We start from the raw sequence: 17,978 nt of genomic DNA on the forward strand, positions 1-17,978 counted from the left end.
CAGACCAAGTCGGATTTATCCCGGGAAGAGAAGGGAAGGATAACGGGGTAAGAACCCTACTTTTATTGCAGAAAATGAAAGGAAAGTCACCAGAGCTACTCCTCTCAATAGATGCTGAAAAAGCGTTTGATAGGGTAGACTGAGGATTTAAAATGAATAGTCTGCAGATAATGGGAGTAGGCCCCAAGATCATCTATTGGATTAAAGCATTATATAATCATCATATGACTAGGGTGAAGATCAATGGGATATCATCACTACCCTTTGAGATGTACAATGGAACGAGACAGGGGTGTCCCTTGTCTCCTCTATTGTTTGTACTATCATTGGAACCACTCCTGGTAGAGATCAGAAATAGCCCAGATATAAGAGGTATTAAGATAGGAGAAGAGGAGCACAAAATAGCGGCATACGCAGATGACATACTGTTCTACATATCTAGGCCTAGGGCATGGGTGCTCAACCTGTGGCCCTCCAGCTGTTGCAGGACTACAAGCCACACGATGCATTGCAAGCTGCTGACAGTTACAAGCTTGACTCCCAAAGTCAGAGGCATGATGGGAGTTGTAGTTCCATAACAGCTGGAGGGCCACAGGTTGAGCACCCATGGCCTAGGGTAACATTGCCAAACTTAATGAAGTTACTAAAATCATATGGAGAACTATCAAATCTCAAAATAAACCCCTCTAAATCAGAGATCCTGAATATTAACCTGGGGAAACAGGAGGAGCAGATTCTACAACAAGAATTTCCATTCACATGGAGGAAAACAGAATTGAAATACTTAGGAATAAAAATAACACCATCCCTGGGGACAATATACAAACAAACCATATTTTGCTATTAAATTAAATGAAAACAGAAATTAAAAAAATTGCAACAAGGTATCTTTCCTGGTTCGGAAAATAAATATTCTTAAAATGGTAATATTGCCGAAAACTATGTATAAATTTCAAATGTTGCTTAATCCCCCTCCCACAAGCATACTTCAAGGCATTAAAAACTATGATACTAAGATTTATATATGGTAAAAAAAACTAGAAAACATTTCTCGATTTTGAATACAAATAAATCGCAAGGAGATTTAGGGGTACCAGATTTTAAAAAATATTATAATGCAACTCTATTATCACGGTTACTAGAATGGGTAAGAAATAATAAGGAAAAAAGATGGGTTAAATTAGAAAACACTATTAGCAATGTACCATTGGGGAAGATTATATGGATACCATCACAGTATTGAGAATTGAATCAGAACACACACACGAATTGACAGAGAAAGTACTTATAGTCTGGAAATTAATTCACACACAAGAAAAGTGGAAATTGAATTCACCACTAAGACCACTTAGGGAAACAAATTCATTTCCACCAAGGAAAGGGAAATTTTGGGGGAAATGGATAAAAAAGGAAAATGCACAATTAAAGGATATAATGGAAAAAGGGAAAATATACACATTGCATTAACTAGATAAACAATTAATAGATAAATGGAGGTACTCCCAGCTGAAGCATTTTGTTACAACACTGCCACAACCGATAAGATCCGGGGAAGATCTATTGCCATTTGACCTTTTGTGTATAGCAACAAGCGCAAGGAGTGGGATCTCACGGATCTATAAAACACTGGTGGGAATGAAGTAGCCGGAAATACCGCCATTCATAGTAAAATGGGAAAAAGAATTGGGAAAACGAGGGAAAGAACAACATCTAGGGAAAATATTGAGGATGGTACGTGGTTCGGCAATAGACAGTAATACCATTGAAATGATCTCACCTTCCTCTGTGAAACATGCACTCTTTACCTCTTCTCCTTTTCACATTTTCAGCCTCTCTCCTCAAACTCTCTTTTCTTCACCCCTCTTCTCCAACCCACAATCTGTACATTCACCCTCACTTCTCCCCTCCCCTTATTACTTTCTAACTCTAAGCCCACTTGCTAACAAACCCCCCAGGATACTGAAGCATGTCCCCTCATACAAATCGTATTCTCATATTACCTCCCTTACTATTTTGCTTCTCCTAACCGCTGGAGATATTTCCCCAAACCCTGGCCTCTCTTATTTAACTGTACCCAACAGACCCATCACCATCACCCCACATCCTCTGGCAGTAGTCACAATGTACGCAATTTAGTCTCCATTCCTCTTCTTCCCAACGCCAGCCTCCCCTTCTCCTGTGCCCTCTGGAATGCCCGCTCTGTCTGCATGTGTGGTCACAGGGTGATGTCACACGGTGACCCCGCCTTATGACATCACAGTCCCAGCATGCCCCGTTTGTGTGACATCACCCGGTGACCACACCCCTTATGCCTATATAAGTCGACACGCACCATGTCCGTGGCATTACAGCGCCAGAGAGCGTCGATGGACATTGGAAGAACAGAAGAAAGAAGAAGATGGCGACGATGAAGGAGAAAGTCAGGCTCCTCCACTAGCAAAAGAGCGGTAAAAGAGCAGAAGATAGCAAAGGAGCCCGTCGAGAAGAACCGGAAAGCGTGGAGAAGTCGGAATGAGACCCCCGAAGTCGGAAGAAGACCCCCAAAGACAGAGGAAGACCCCCGGAGCTGTCTAATAAACTATTCTAAAAACCTGTGTAGTGTGTTTTTTTATTGACACTTTTTCCCCAGGGTGAATGGGTAGGGGTACGATGTACCTCATACTCATTCACATACTTGGGGGGCCAGGATCTGGGGGCCCCCTTATTAAAGGGGGCTCCCGGATTCTGATAAGCCCCCCGCCCACAGACCCCGACAACCAACGGCCAGGGTTGTCGGGAAGAGGCCCTTGTCCTCATCAACATGGGGACAAGGTGCTTTGGGGTGGGGGGCCGCAGGGTGCCCCCCTTCCCCAAAGCACCCACCCCCCATGTTAAGGGCATGCGGCCTGGTACGGTTCGGGGGGGGGGGGCGTTCGCTTGTCCCTACCCCCTTTCCTGACCAACCGGGCTGCGTGCTCGGATAAGGATCTGGTATGGATTTTGGGGGACCCCCACATCATTTTTTCGGCATGGGGGTTACCCTTAAAATCCATACCAGATCTAAGGGCCTGGTGTACAGTACCCTGTAGCCGAGAACCAGTGTGATAGGATCGCACTGGAAACATTCTCGCAGGCAGGTGCTGTAGTTGCCGTTCTGTCGTAGTTGGTCCATCGGACCAGCAAACAGACAAGCGGACTTCCCGACAGGAACTGGGCCCGGCACTTTTGGCAGAAAGATTTAAAACATGTTTTAAATCTAGGTCCACTGGACTTTGGGGAAGAAAAAGTCCGCTGGAGCTCACACACGATTTAATTGTCTGGCAGACTCTGGTCCGCCAGACCAAGTCCGTCGGAAAGTCTGATCGTGTGCACGCAACATAAGTCTAACCTCTTCATTTGACCTGAAGCAATGGGTACAGGCTTCTACTCACTCTGATGGCAACACCCTTGACCTTGTAGTCTCCTATCTATGCACTCCATGCAACTTCTCCAACAGTCCTTTTCCTCTCTCCGACTACCACCTTATTAGTTGCTCTATCTCCCTGTCTTCCACCACCTTTCCCTCCAAGCGCCTAACCATCACTCATAGAAACTTTTGCAACTTCAAATCTTCTCTCCTCTATTCTGCTACTGACCACCTCTATGACAAAATCTCTCCCCTGTCCTGCCCCAACCAAGCCACTTCCATCTACTATAAATCCCTGTCCTCCACCCTGGACAATCTTGCTCCCCTCACTACACGCAGAATCAGGACTCGACCCTTACAGCCCTGGCAAACAGATGACAATAGCATTCTCCAAAAAACTTGGTCGTGCTCTTGAGCATCTGTGGCACAAGACTAAGTCTCTCAATGACTTCAACCAATACAAATCTGCCCTCCATAAATACTATTCTTTCCTCCCCGCTGCCAAGCAGACCTATTTTACAACTCTTATTAACACCTTCTCATCCAGTCCCCGTAAACTCTTCTCTACCTTCAACTCTTCTCTACCTTCAACTGTCTACTTTGTCCTCCACACACTGACTCACTCACTGCCCAGGAGATTGTTAATCACTTCAAAAACAAGATTGATACAATCCATGATAAAATCTCCACTCTACAGATATCTCCCCCAGTTAAGACCCCATGTCAACAGGTATAATTGACAATCCCCTTATTAAAGTCTGCTACTACAAACAAAGTTGCTAAACTCCTTTCTAATGCCCACCTAATCAATTGCCCTCTGGACCCTATTCCCCCTCAAATACTACGGTGGCCCTCTGACTCTATCCTACACTCCCTAACCCACATCTTCAATCTCTCCCTCACTTCCGGCATCTTCCCCAATGCTCTAAAACATGCATTGGTCCCCCCATACTTAAAAGACCGTCTTTGGACCCTACCAATCTTAGCAACCTATGCCCTATCTCCTTGCTCCCCTTTTCCCCTAAACTCCTTGAATGCCTGGTTTACAACTAACTGAGAGACCACCTCATTAAGAATAACCTTCTTGATCACCTTCAATCTAGATTTCGTCCTCAACACTTCACAGAAACTGCTTTTTTTTTTTTTTTAAACTCACAAATGACCTACTAACTGCAAAAACCAATGGGCACTATTCTGTACTCCTACTTCTGGACCTTTTAGCTGCCTTAGACACGGCTGACCACCCCCTCCTCCTCAAAAAACTTTATGTCCTCGGTTTCTGTGACTGTGCTCTTCAGTGGTTCTCATCCTACCTATTCTTATGCACCTCCAGTGTCACTTACAATTCTACTTCCTCCACTCCTCTTCCCTTCTCCGCCGGGGTCCCCCAAGGTTCTGTTATTGGACCTCTTTTATTTTTAATCTACACCTCTTCCCTGGGTCAGCTGATAGCCTCTCACGGCTTTCAATATCATTTCTACGCTGAGGAAACCCTAATCCTTCTCTTTACCCCTCAACTCACCCCATCAGTCTCCTCACACATCACAAATTTACTAACAGACATATCTATATGGATGTCACACCATTTCCTCAAACTCAACTTGTCCAAAACTGAGCTTATAATATTTCCTCCCCGATGTGCTACTTCTCATGACTTCTCTGTCAAGAGCAATGGGACAACCATCAACCCATCCCCACATGTAAGCGTGCTAGGTTTTATCCTGGACTCTGAACTCTCCTTTCGGCCCAACATTAAATCACTTTCCAAAGCTTGCCACCTCAACCTCCGCAACATCTCTAAACGACGACCCTTTCTAACCAATGAAACCAAAAAGCTCCTGATTTACTCCCTGTTTATCTCTCGCCTTGACTACTACAACTCTGTCACGTGCCTGGTGGTAGGGCTCAGAATGCAGGGAGCGGCTTCTCATATGCATCTGACTTGAGAATCCCTGGTAGAGGAGACAGGGGCTCAAGAGTACAAAGGAGCACAAGTGCCTGACAGGTGGCTAGTGCTGGGGCTGGTCCGGACCTCTGAAGTGCCTGAACAGAGACTGGCAGGAAACAGTGGACAGGAACAGATGATTGGAATACAGCGAACAGACGGGAGGAGTTCTGTAGCACAGCCGGAACAACAGGCAACAGCAGACAGCAAGGAGGTGCTCTGTAGTTCAGCAGGAACACTGGAACAGCAGGCAAGGAGGTGCTCTGTAGTTCAGCAGGAATAACTGGAACAGCAGGCGGCAAGGAGGTGCTCTGTAGTTCAGCAGGAACAACTGGATCAGTAGGCTGCAAGGAGGTGCTCCATAGTTCGGTAGGGCACAGGCAAGGTCAGGCAGGCCGGGTCATGCGCACGTGCCGGACGGCTCTTTTAATGGAAAGCCTGTGCACAGATCTTCCACTGACAGCCAAATTGCTAGAACGTCTTTCTTGACATTGCCCCCCAAGGGGCAGCCTCCGGATGCCCAACTGGGCCATCTTAATTGGGTGGGACTTTTTAAAGGCAAGAATCAACCTCTTGGCATGGATGTTGGACTCCGGCTCCCAGGAGTTTTCCTCGGGACCATATCCCTTCCACTTCACCAGGAACTGGACTTGGTTGCGCCTTTTCCTGTAGTCCAGGATGAATTCTACCTCAAATTCATCTTCCCCATTAATGAGCACAGGTTTAGGAAGATCAGCCTTCCGATTGGCAAAGGGATCTGGAACTGCGGGTTTGAGTAGGGCCACATGAAAGACCAGGTGAACCCGGAATTATTTGGTAAATTCAGCTCGTAAGCCACATTATTGATCTTCCTTTTTACTGGGCCCAAATTTAGGGCACAATTTCTTACAGGGGCATGCCAGTCTTAGATTCAAAGTAGACAGCCAGACCTGATCTCCAGGTTTGAAGTTTAGTTCCTCCTTATTATAATCCTGAGTCCTTGTCATCATCTCCTGTAGTAATTTAATATTTGACGCAAAGAAGTTTAGAGTCTCTTGGACAGGTGGTACTGGGCACTCCCGAAAGTTGTTAGACAGAAACAAGGGATGGAAACCGTAATTTGCAAAAAACAGGGATTGCTTTGTGGCAGAATGAACATAATTGTTATATGTGAATTTGGCAAGGGATAGAAGAGTAGCCCAATTATCCTGGGAAAATGAGGAAAAGCAGCGTAGATACTGCTCCAGCATCTGATTTGTTCTTTCCGTCTGGCCATTAGTTTGAGGATGATAGGCAGAGGAGAAGGAAAGATCTATCTTCAGAGAACCACAAAGTGCCCTCCAGAACTTGGAAGTAAATTGAACCCCTCGATCTGAAGTAATATTTGCAGGGATGCCATGAAGTCTCACTATTTCCTTGATGAAGGGTCTAGCAGTCTCAGCGGCAGAGGGTGTACCCTTCATTGGCAAGAAATTAGCCATTTTGGATAGTCTATCCACTAGACATGTGCATTCGTTTTCGTCCGAATGCATTTTCGTCCGAATTTCAGCTATTTTCGTTTTCGTTTTGACAAACGATAACGAAAGCACAAAATCCGAAAAATGAAAGATCCGACATAAATAAATGCTTTATTTTCGTTTTCATTGTTACAACAGTTCGATATAGAATAGGAGATTCGACATGACTCTGACAACAATCTGTCTATAGAACCTGTGGTCGAATGTGCCTAACCTTACCTCTATTAGTCCAAGATTATATAGAGAAAATATTCGACAGAGAAAAAAGATTTGACAGAGAGAAAAGATTCTGCAAGTTACTGTCCTAAAAAGTGTTTGGGGACCCGGGTCCTGCCCCAGGGGACATGTATCAATGCAAAAAAAAGTTTTAAAAACGGCCGTTTTTTCGGGAGCAGTGATTTTAATAATGATTAAAGTGAAACAATAAAAGTGTAATATTCCTTTAAATTTCGTAGGGGGAGGTTGTCTATAGTATGCCTGTGAAGGGGCGCATGTTTCCCGTGCTTAGAATTGTCCCTGCACAAAGTGTCATTTATGCAGGAAAAAAAGTCCTTTAAAATCACTCACAGCTATTATGAATTGTCTATTATGAATTGAGTTGTTGAACACTCATTGAAAGTCATTGATAAAAAAATAAATAAATAAATAAATAAAAAAGCGTGGGGGTCCCCCAAATTCAATTACCAGGCCCTTCAGGTCTGGTATGGATATTAAGGGGAACCCTGCCTCAAATTTAAGAAAAAATTTGACGTGGGGTTCCCCCTAAATATCCATAACCAGACCCTTCAGGTCTGGTATGGATATTAAGGGGAACCCCGCATCAAATTTAAAAAAAAATTGACGTGGGGTTCCCCCTAAAAATCCATACCAGACCCTTTATCCAAGCACGCAACCTGGCAGGCCGCAGGAAAAGAGGGGGGGACGAGAGAGCGCCCCCCCCCCTCCTGAACCGTACCAGGCCACATGCCCTCAACATTGGGAGGATGCTTTGGGGGTCTGTGACCCCTCAAAGCACCTTGTCCCCATGTTGATGAGGACAAGGGCCTCATCCCCACAACCCTGGCCGGTGGTTGTGGAGGTCTGCGGGCGGGGGGCTTATCAGAATCTGGAAGCCCCCTTTAACAAAGGGACCCCCAGATCCCGCCCCCCCCCCTGTTTGAAATGGTAAGGGGGTACAAAAGTACCCCTACCATTTCACAAAGAAAGTGTAAAAAATGGTTAAATAAAACAAACACACTTTTGAAAAATTCCTTTATTAAAAATAAAAAAATTAAAAAAAAGATTCCAGCGGCGGTAATCCACTCTTGCTATCCAGCGACGGACGGTCATCTCTCCAGCGATGTCTCATCTCATCCAGCGCAGCGATCCATCCTTCTTCTGTCTCCTCCACGGAGACACTGCAGGCATTCCGGCGGCTGACGTTTCTTATATACGGAGGGCGGGGCCACCCGTCACCTGACCCCGCCCCCCTCTGACGCAAGGGAAAACCCGGGGTTCCCTGTGACGTAGGGGTGACCCGCACCCCTCTGATGTAACACAGGCAGGTTTCCGTTACATCAGAGGGGGGCGGGGTCACCCATACGTCACGGGGAACCCCGGGTTTCCCCTTGCGTCAGAGGGGGGCGGGGTCAGGTGACGGGTGGCCCCCGCCCTCCGTATATAAGAAACGTCAGCCGCCGGAATGCCTGCAGTGTCTCCGTGGAGGAGACAGAAGAAGGATGTATTCGCTGCGCTGGATGAGATGAGACATCGCTGGAGAGATGACCGTCCGTCGCTGGATAGCAAGAGTGGATTACCGCCGCTGGAATCTTTTTTTTTTTTTTTTTTTTTTTAATAAAGAAATTTTTCAAAAGTGTGTTTGTTTTATTTAACCATTTTTTACACTTTCTTTGTGAAATGGTAGGGGTACTTTTGTACCCCCTTACCATTTCAAACAGGGGGGGGGCCGGGATCTGGGGGTCCCCTTGTTAAAGGGGGCTTCCAGATTCTGATAAGCCCCCCGCCCGCAGACCTCCACAACCACCGGCCAGGGTTGTGGGGATGAGGCCCTTGTCCTCATCAACATGGGGACAAGGTGCTTTGAGGGGTCACGGACCCCCAAAGCATCCTCCCAATGTTGAGGGCATGTGGCCTGGTACGGTTCAGGAGGGAGGGGGGGCCGCTCTCTCGTCCCCCCCCTCTTTTCCTGTGGCCTGCCAGGTTGTGTGCTTGGATAAAGGGTCTGGTATGGATTTTTAGGGGGAACCCCACGTCAATTTTTTTTTTTAATTTGAAGCGGGGTTCCCCTTAATATCCATACCAGACCTGAAGGGTCTGGTTATGGATATTTAGGGGGAACCCCACGTCAAATTTTTTCTTAAATTTGAGGCAGGGTTCCCCTTAATATCCATACCAGACCTGAAGGGCCTGGTAATTGAATTTGGGGGACCCCCACGCTTTTTTTTTAATTTATTTATTTATTTTTTTATCAATGACTTTCAATGAGTGTTCTCTGTATTACGGAGCCGACAATTCATAATAGCTGCGAGTGATTTTAAAGGACTTTTTTTCCTGCATAAATGACACTTTGTGCTGGGACAGTTCTAAGCACAGGAAACATGCGCCCCTTCACAGGCATACTATAGACAACCCCCCCCCCTACGAAATTTAAAGGAATATTACACTTTTATTGTTTCACTTTAATCATTATTAAAATAACTGCTCCCGAAAAAACGGCCGTTTTTAAAACTTTTTTTTGCATTGATACATGTCCCCTGGGGCAGGACCCGGGTCCCCAAACACTTTTAGGACAGTAACTTGCAAATTAGCCTTTAAAATTAGCACTTTAGATTTTGAACGTTGGAGTCCCATAGACTTTAATAGGGTTCTAAAGTATGCTATATAGTTAGCTCCGTCGAATCTTCTTTATACATTCGACAGACACCATAAGCCTTCCAAGACAGATTCGACCGTAATTCATGTGGATTTTCGGACGAATGCAATTTTTGAACGAAAAATGAAATAAATAAAAACGAATTTCGGGAGTAACTAAATAAACTAAGTTTTCGGACGAAAACGAAATTCCGAAACGAAATATTTTACTCTGCACATGTCTACTATCCACCACCACAAAGATTTTAGTGTACTTTTCTGAAGGTGGCAGCTCAACAATAAAATCCATGGAGATCATCCTCCATGGCCTCTTCGGGGTGGGTAATAGCTTCAACAGACAGGATGCAGGTAGTACATGACTTTACATAGTCTTTGCAATCCTTCCGTAACTGCGGCCACCAAAACATGCTCTGAAGAAGTTCAGCGGTCTTGTGCACACGGAAATGGCCAGCCAGCGCATGGCAGGAACTAAGGACCGTAAATCGCATTTCCTGAGGTACGAAAATCTTGTCCTTATACCACAGAAGATCATCTCTAGCTTGTAGAGTGGTATCAGCCGGAGAAAGGGCCCATATGGAAGCCTGTTTGATTTGGGAAAGCAAATCTCCTTGGAGCATAATAAAGTTTCCTAAGGACAGGATGGTGTCTGGGGATGAAGAAGCTTCAGGTTCACTGTAAATCCGATACAAAGTATCAGGCTTGGTGTTCGTCGACCCGGACCGGTAGGTTATGTGAAACGAGAATCTGGTAAAGAAAAGTGCCCACCTGGCCTGTCAGGGTCTCAACCTCTTGGCTTGAGATCCGTATAGACAAGATTCGGATGAGCTGCTCCCTCCAGAAGATATCGCCACTCTTCGTGTGCGGCCTTAATTGCTAAAAACTCTCGGTCATCGACATCGTAGTTCTTCTCAGCTTCAGTTTGTGGGAGAAAAACGTGACTGGATGCAATAGAGCTTTGGGTCCTCGACTCTGGGAAAGTACTGCTCCAACTGCTATTTTCGAGGTGTCTACCTCCAAAATGTATGGTAGGGTCAGATCAGGATGCTTTAGGACTGATGCCGAGACAAACAGATCCTTCAAAGTTGTAAAAGCCGCCTGGGCTTCAAGAGACCAGTGGATTTTAATGCCCTGCTTAGTCAAACTTGTGATGGGGGAGATGATGATGGAGAACCCTCTTATGAACTTCCTATAAAAATTAGCGAAGCCCACAAAACATTGAATTCCCTTCTTATCAGTAAGGGCTGGCCGGTCTAGAATGGCAGAGACCTTCTGAGGATCCATTTTGATGCCCTCCACAGAAATTATCAGGCCTAGGAATTGAATGCTCTGTTGTTAAAAGACTTTTTTAACCACTTCAGCCCCGGACCAATTGTCAGCCTAAGGACCAGAGGTCTTTTTACAATTTCGCACTGCACTGCTTTAACTGGTAATTGCGCGGTCATGCAATGTTGTATCCAAACGAAATTTGCTTCCTTTTCCTCCCACAAATAGAGCTTTCTTTTGATGGTATTTGATTGCCTCTGTGATTTTTACTTTTTGCGACATAAATGGAAAAAGACCGAAAATTTTGAGAAAAAAATATATTTTCTACTTTTTGTTATAAGAAAAATCGAATAAACTCAATTTTAGTCATACATTTAGGGCAAAATTTATTCAGCCACATGTCTTTAGTAAAAAAAAGTCAATAAGCGTATATTTATTGGTTTGCGCAAAAGTTATAGCTTCTACAAACTAGAGTACATTTTCTGGAATTTACACAGCTTTTAATTTATGACTGCCTATCTCATTTCTTGAGGTGCTAAAATGGCAGGGCAGTACAAACCCCCCCCCAAATGACCCCATTTTGGAACGTAGACACCCCAAGCAAATTGCTGAGGGGCATGTTGAGCCCATTGAATATTTTTTTTTGTCCCAAGTGATTGAATAATGACACAAAAAAAAAAAAGAAGTTTACAAAAAGTTGTCACTAAATGATATATTGCTCACACATGCCATATTTATATGTGGAATTGCACCCCAAAATATATTCTGCTGCTTCTCCTGAGTATGGGGATACCACATATGTGGGACTTTTTGTGAGTCTAGCCGCTTACGGCACCCCGAAAACCAATCACTGCCTTCAGGATTTCTAAGGGTGCAAATATTTGATTTCACTCCTCACTACCGATCACAGTTTCGAAGGCCATAAAATGCCAAAATAACACAAAACCCCCCCAAATGACCCCATTTTGGAAAGTAGACACCCCAAGGAAATTTCTGAGGCGCATGTTGAGCCCATTGAAATTTTTTTTTTGTCCCAAGTGATTGAATAATGACACAAAAAAAAAAAGTTTACAAAAAGTTGTCACTAAATGATATATTGCTCACACATGCCATAGTTATATGTGAAATTGCACCCCAAAATATATTCTGCTGCTTCTCCTGAGTATGGGGATACCACATATGTGGGACTTTTTGAGAGTCTAGCCGCGTACGGCACCCCGAAAACCAATCACTGCCTTCAGGATTTCTAAGGGTGCAAATTTTGGATTTCACTCCTCACTACTCACTCCTCACTACCTATCACAGTTTCGAAGGCCATAAAATGCAAACATAGCACAAAACCCCCCCAAATGACCTGATTTTGGAAAGTAGACACCCCAAGCTATTTACTGAGAGGCATGTTGAGATGTTGAAATATTTTATATTTTGCCACAAGTTGCAGGAATATTACAATTTTAAATTAAATTATATATTGCTCACACATGCTATGGGCATAAGTGAAATTACACCCCAAAATAAATTCTGCTGCTTCTCCCGAGTACAGGGATACCACATGTGGGGGACTTTTTGGGAGTCTAGCCACGTACGGGACCCCGAAAACCAAGCACCGCCTTCAGGATTTAAATATGAAACGCTACAAAAAAAACCTGTTAGCGATCGCAGGGATCAGGCCTGACTCTGCGAATGCTGCAGTTATGTGTTTAGTGTTTTGTAAGTGACAGTGATCGATCGATACTGCACTTGGGTAGGCTGGGCGGAGGGGCAAAACGCAGGTGCCAGCAGGTATCTGGGCTGATCCCGCTAACAATGCGTTTTTTTTGGAACCCTAAACTGCTGGGGACGCTAGTATAGATCTGATCAGATCAGATATTGATCTGTTCAGATTCTATACCACTACGGGAGGTGTATGCTTTGCACGTGGGTGTTAGCGGTACTGGCACTAACCTAGCGCTGCCTGGGGCGACGCAGACCCTGACCATAAAACCTAATTGATATCACCCGCCGGGTGATCAGGGGGTTAAACCTTTAATGGGTAATAAAAGGTGGGTGCCCTGATGCTATAAAAAGCAAACTAACTAACCAGGGTCACCCGTAACACTTATACGGCGATCACTGGTGAAAGGGTTAACTAGGGGCAATCAGGGGGTTAAAATCTTTATTAGGTAGTATATGGGGGTTCCTGGCGCTATATAAAAACCTGACGTGGAACCTAAATAACTAACTGGCTAACCAGCGTCACCGGTGGCACTTATACGGTGAACCCTGGTGAAAGGGTTAACTAGGGGCAATCGGGGGGGGTAAAAAACATTATTGGGTAGTATATGGGGGTACCTAGCGCTATAAAAACCTGGCGGTGAACCTAAAAAAATAACTAGCTACCTAGCGGCACTAGTGACACTAGTGCAGCGATCAGAAAAATTATCGCTAATGCCGCGTACACACGTAGCCGACTATCCGACGGACTTAGTCTGGCGGACTTCCCGCCAGACTGTCCATCGGACTTTCCGAATGGGCTACTTGCCCACACACAGCACTTTTTCAGCGGACTAATACGGTGTACTAAGTCCGCCGTACTATCCGCCCTACTTTTGAAATGAACGGAGTCGCCCACACATGCAGAGGAAAGTCCACTCATTTTGAGCGCGTCTCCAGGTAGGCGGGGCCCGCGAAGGAGACGTCGCTGGCCCCGCCACCTGGTATAGACTTAAAGGGGAACCCCAACGGCGAAAAAAATCGGCGTGGGGGTTCCCCCCAGGTCCACATCAGACCCTTGTCCGAGCACGCTACCCGGTCGGCCAGGAAAGGGGGGTACGAGCGAGCGCCCCCCCTCCTGAGCCGTACCAGGCCGCGTGCCCTCAACATGGGGGGTGCCTTCGGGAAGGGGGGGCCGCGCGGCCCCCCCCACCCCAAAGCACCTTGTCCCCATGTTGATGAGGACAAGGGCCTCTTCCCGATAACCCTGGCCATTGGTTGTCGGGGTCTGCGGGCGGGGGGCTTATCGGAATCCGGGAGCCCCCTTTAATAAGGGGGCCCCCGGATACCGGCCCCCCACCCTATGTGAATGAGTATGGGGTACAATGTACCCCTACCCATTCACCTGTAAAATGAAGTACAAAAAAAACACAACACACAAGATAAAATAGTTTATTGCACAGCTCCGGGGGTCTTCCGTCTTCAGGGGTCTTCTCGCCGGACTCCTCCGCTATCTTCTTGTAGCTCTTTTGCTAGCGGAGGAGCCCGGCTTTCTTCCTTGCCACCAGCCTCTTCTTCCGACTTCGGGGGTCCCCCTCTTCGGCCGCCTTCCGTTCTTCTTCTCCTGGAGATGTTGACTCGACGTTCTCTCCGGCCGCAATGCCAGGGGCAAAAGGGGGTGAAAGGGTTAACTAGGGGCAATCAGGGGGTTAAAACCATTATTGGGTAGTATATCGGGGTACCTAGCGCTATAAAAACCTGGCGGTGAACCTAAAAAAATAACTAGCTACTTAGCGGCACCAGTGACACTAATGCAGCGATCAGAAAAATGATCGCTTAGTGACACTGGCAAAAGGGGGTGAAAGGGTTAACTAGGGGCAATCAGGGGGTTAAAACCATTATTGGGTAGTATATCGGGGTACCTAGCACTATAAAAACCTGGCGGTGAACCTAAAAAAAAAACGAGCTACTTAGCGGCACCAGTGACACTAATGCAGCGATCAGAAAAATGATTGCTTAGTGACACTGGCAAAAGGGGGTGAAAGGGTTAACTAGGGGCAATCAGGGGGTTAAAACCGTTATTGGGTAGTATATCGGGGTACCTAGCGCTATAAAAACCTGGCGGTGAACCTAAAAAAATAACTAGCTACTTAGCGGCACCAGTGACACTAATGCAGCGATCACAAAAACGATCGCTTAGTGACACTGGCAAAAAGGGGTGAAAGGGTTAACTCTAGGGGCAATCAGGGGGTTAAAACCATTATTGGGTAGTATATCGGGGTACCTAGCGCTATAAAAACCTGGCGGTGAACCTAAAAAAATAACTAGCTACTTAGCGGCACCAGTGACACTAATGCAGCGATCAGAAAAACGATCGCTTAGTGACACTGGCAAAAGGGGGTGAAAGGGTTAACTCTAGGGGCCATTAGGGGGTTAAACCTTTATTGGGGGGTGGTAGGGGGCTACCCTGGACCTAACACTAACTGCCCTGACAGTTTTTACTTTTACAACTGACACTAAATGCAGTGATCAGAAAATAAATGATCACTGCAATCAGTGACACTGTGACTGGGAGGGGGGGCGGGGGGGAACGGGGGGCGATCGGGGGGGTGATCGGGGGAGGGGGGTTTGTGTGCCTATGTGTGCCTACATGTCAGTGTAGTGTTGTTGCACACTTACTTTCTCTCTTCTCCTCGCAGTCCGGTCAAAAAGACCGCCCCGAGGAGAATGACATCACTTCCTCCCTGCCTGTGTTTACTATACACAGCGGCGGAAGCTTCTCATTCGCCAGGAGCGATCGAGAGGGGATGGCCATCCAGAAACCAACGGCTATCCCCTTATCCCGGATCGCTCCTGAAGCGAAACGAACCGCCGCATCCAGCGGGAGGGGGTCCGATCGGACCCCCCCACCCGCTGGAAGGCAAGCACGTACATGTACGTGCTTGTGCCTGTACATGCCATTCTGTTAACGTACATTGGCGTGCGGCGGTCCTTAAGTGGTTAATATGTTCACGATGTTCAGCCAAAGAGGGGAAGAAAATCAAGATGCCATATATGCTGACAAAAAGGTCAAGATAGTCTCTGAAAATGTCATTCAAAATATTGGAATGTAGCAGGAGCGTTACAAAGGCCGAAGGGCATAACTAAATATTCAAAGTGCCCAAACCGCGTGCGGAAGGTGGTTTTCCATTCATCTCCACTCCGAATGCAGACAAGATTGTAGGCACCACGAATATCCAGTTTGGAGAACACTACCATGGCCCCCAGTCTTTGAAAAAGTTCAGGTACTAAAGGCAGAGGATATCGGTTCTTTATCATAATCTTATTAAGTTCCCAATAATCTATGCAAGGGCGTAGAGAATGATCATTTTTTTCTACAATGAAAATTCCTGCTCCTGCCGGAGAGTTGGAAGGCCAGATGAACTCCTTTTCTAGATTGTCATCAAGTCTTTAGTGTCCCTAATTCCAGTTCCATTAAAGGAAAAATTCTTCCAAAAGGGATCTCCGCTCCGGGAAGGAGTTCGATTAGGCAATCGTATGGCCTGTGTGGAGGAAGTGTTTCTGCAAGTTTTTTTACTAAAAACGTCCAGGAAACTGTGGTATGCCTCAGGGACAGCTTGGCGGGTCTCAGCGTCTGCTTCCAAGCATAGTAAAGAAGAAGGGACATCAGTAGCTTCCGGTAGACAGTGTTGATGATAATATGGAGAGAGGAAATTAATCTTTCCTGAGATCCAATCAATTTGCGGATTATGGGCCTTCAGCCAAGGCATGCCTAGTATGATGGGAAATAGTGGAGACTTGATGACATCTAGACATAGTAGCTCTTGATGAATTCCAGCAATGGTGGTATGTAAAGGTACCGTTTCCTGGGTTACTGGCCCTGATTTAAGAGTAGAGCCGTCGGCCAAATGCACTGAAAGTCCTTTCGGTCTAGACCTAAGAGGAACGTAGTATCTGGAAGCAAAGGACAAGTCCATAACACCGCTGCAGGCTCCTGAGTCAATTATACCGCTGGTTTGCATATTCCCTCCGTGAGCTGTAAGAGAATAGAAACAGCCAGATGAGAAGTATTATTCAGCAAAGCAGGTGTAAGAGCAGGGGAGATGGAAAAGCACTTACAAAGCTTTGCTGGGCAAGTTCTCACAAAATGTCCAGGCTCTCCACAGTACAGGCAAAGATTACCAACCCAACGGGGTGAGTGAAGGGTGAAGCAAGCCCAGCTGCATCGGTTCTGAAGTGTCAGAGCGGCAGTTGCAGGAGCAGGAGAAGGTCGAGTGAGGAGAACTAGGCATGCGGGGCAACATCCAAACAGGACAAGAGGGGCCTCGGGATCGCTCAGAATGTCGTTCTCTTAGATGTCTGTCTATTTGGATGGACAGGTTAATGAGGGCATCTAAAGTCTCTGGGATGCCCACTCAGGCCAGTTCCCCTTTTAAGGATTCCAAAAGGCCCATACGAAATTGGTACAGTAGGGCGGCATTATTCCAATTCGTGTCAGAACTCCAGCGCCTAAATTTCGACACATAGTCTTCCACAGAGCTGCCTCCGCGGTGGCAGTTCGTTGCAGATCCTCATAGAGCAGGGACATGGCTTGAAAAAAGGTGCTTAGAGTGTCAAGTGAGGAGTCCTTCTATTCAAGGAGACGGTGTGCCCAGGACTGGAGTTCATCCAGCAATAGTGAAATGACAAAACCCACCTTAGTGGCTTCAAGAGAGAAAGTCCTCGGCTGCAGGGCAAATAAAAGTTCACAGGCATTGTGGAATGCCCTAAATTTACTCCGGTTGCCTGAGAATCTTTCAGGTGTGGGGACCCTGGGCTCTGGTGGCATTATCACCACTGAAGGTACAGCAGAAGTCCCAGATGAGGAAGGTGTGGAGGTAGACAGAACTTGGGCGATTATAACCCTCTTGCAGATTTTTTACAGCCCGAGTAAGTCCAGCAAGCTGGCAGCAGAGTTCGTCCAATGGAGAGGCTCCCTGCCGGGGCTCGGACATGGCTGTTAGGTACTGTCACGTACCTGGTGGTAGGGCCCAGAATGCAGGGAGTGGCTTCCCATATGCCTCTGGCTCGAGAACCCCTGGTAGAGGAGACAGGGGCTCAAGAGTACAAAGGAGCACAAGTGACAGATGGCTAGTGCTGGGGCTGGTCCAGACCTCCGTAGTGGCTGAAGAGAGACTAGCAGGAAACAGCGGACAGGAACAGATGACTGGAATAAAGCGAACAGGCGGGAGGAGTTCTGTAGCACAGCTGGAACAACAGGCAACTGCAGACAGCAAGGAGGTGCTCTGTACTTCAGCAGGAACACTGGAACAGCAGGCAGCAAGGA

Source organism: Lithobates pipiens, unplaced genomic scaffold (assembly GCF_037356315.1).
Source record: "Lithobates pipiens isolate NorthernLeopardFrog02 unplaced genomic scaffold, aLitPip1_a1.2 Scaffold_13, whole genome shotgun sequence".
Lineage (NCBI taxonomy): Eukaryota > Metazoa > Chordata > Amphibia > Anura > Ranidae > Lithobates > Lithobates pipiens.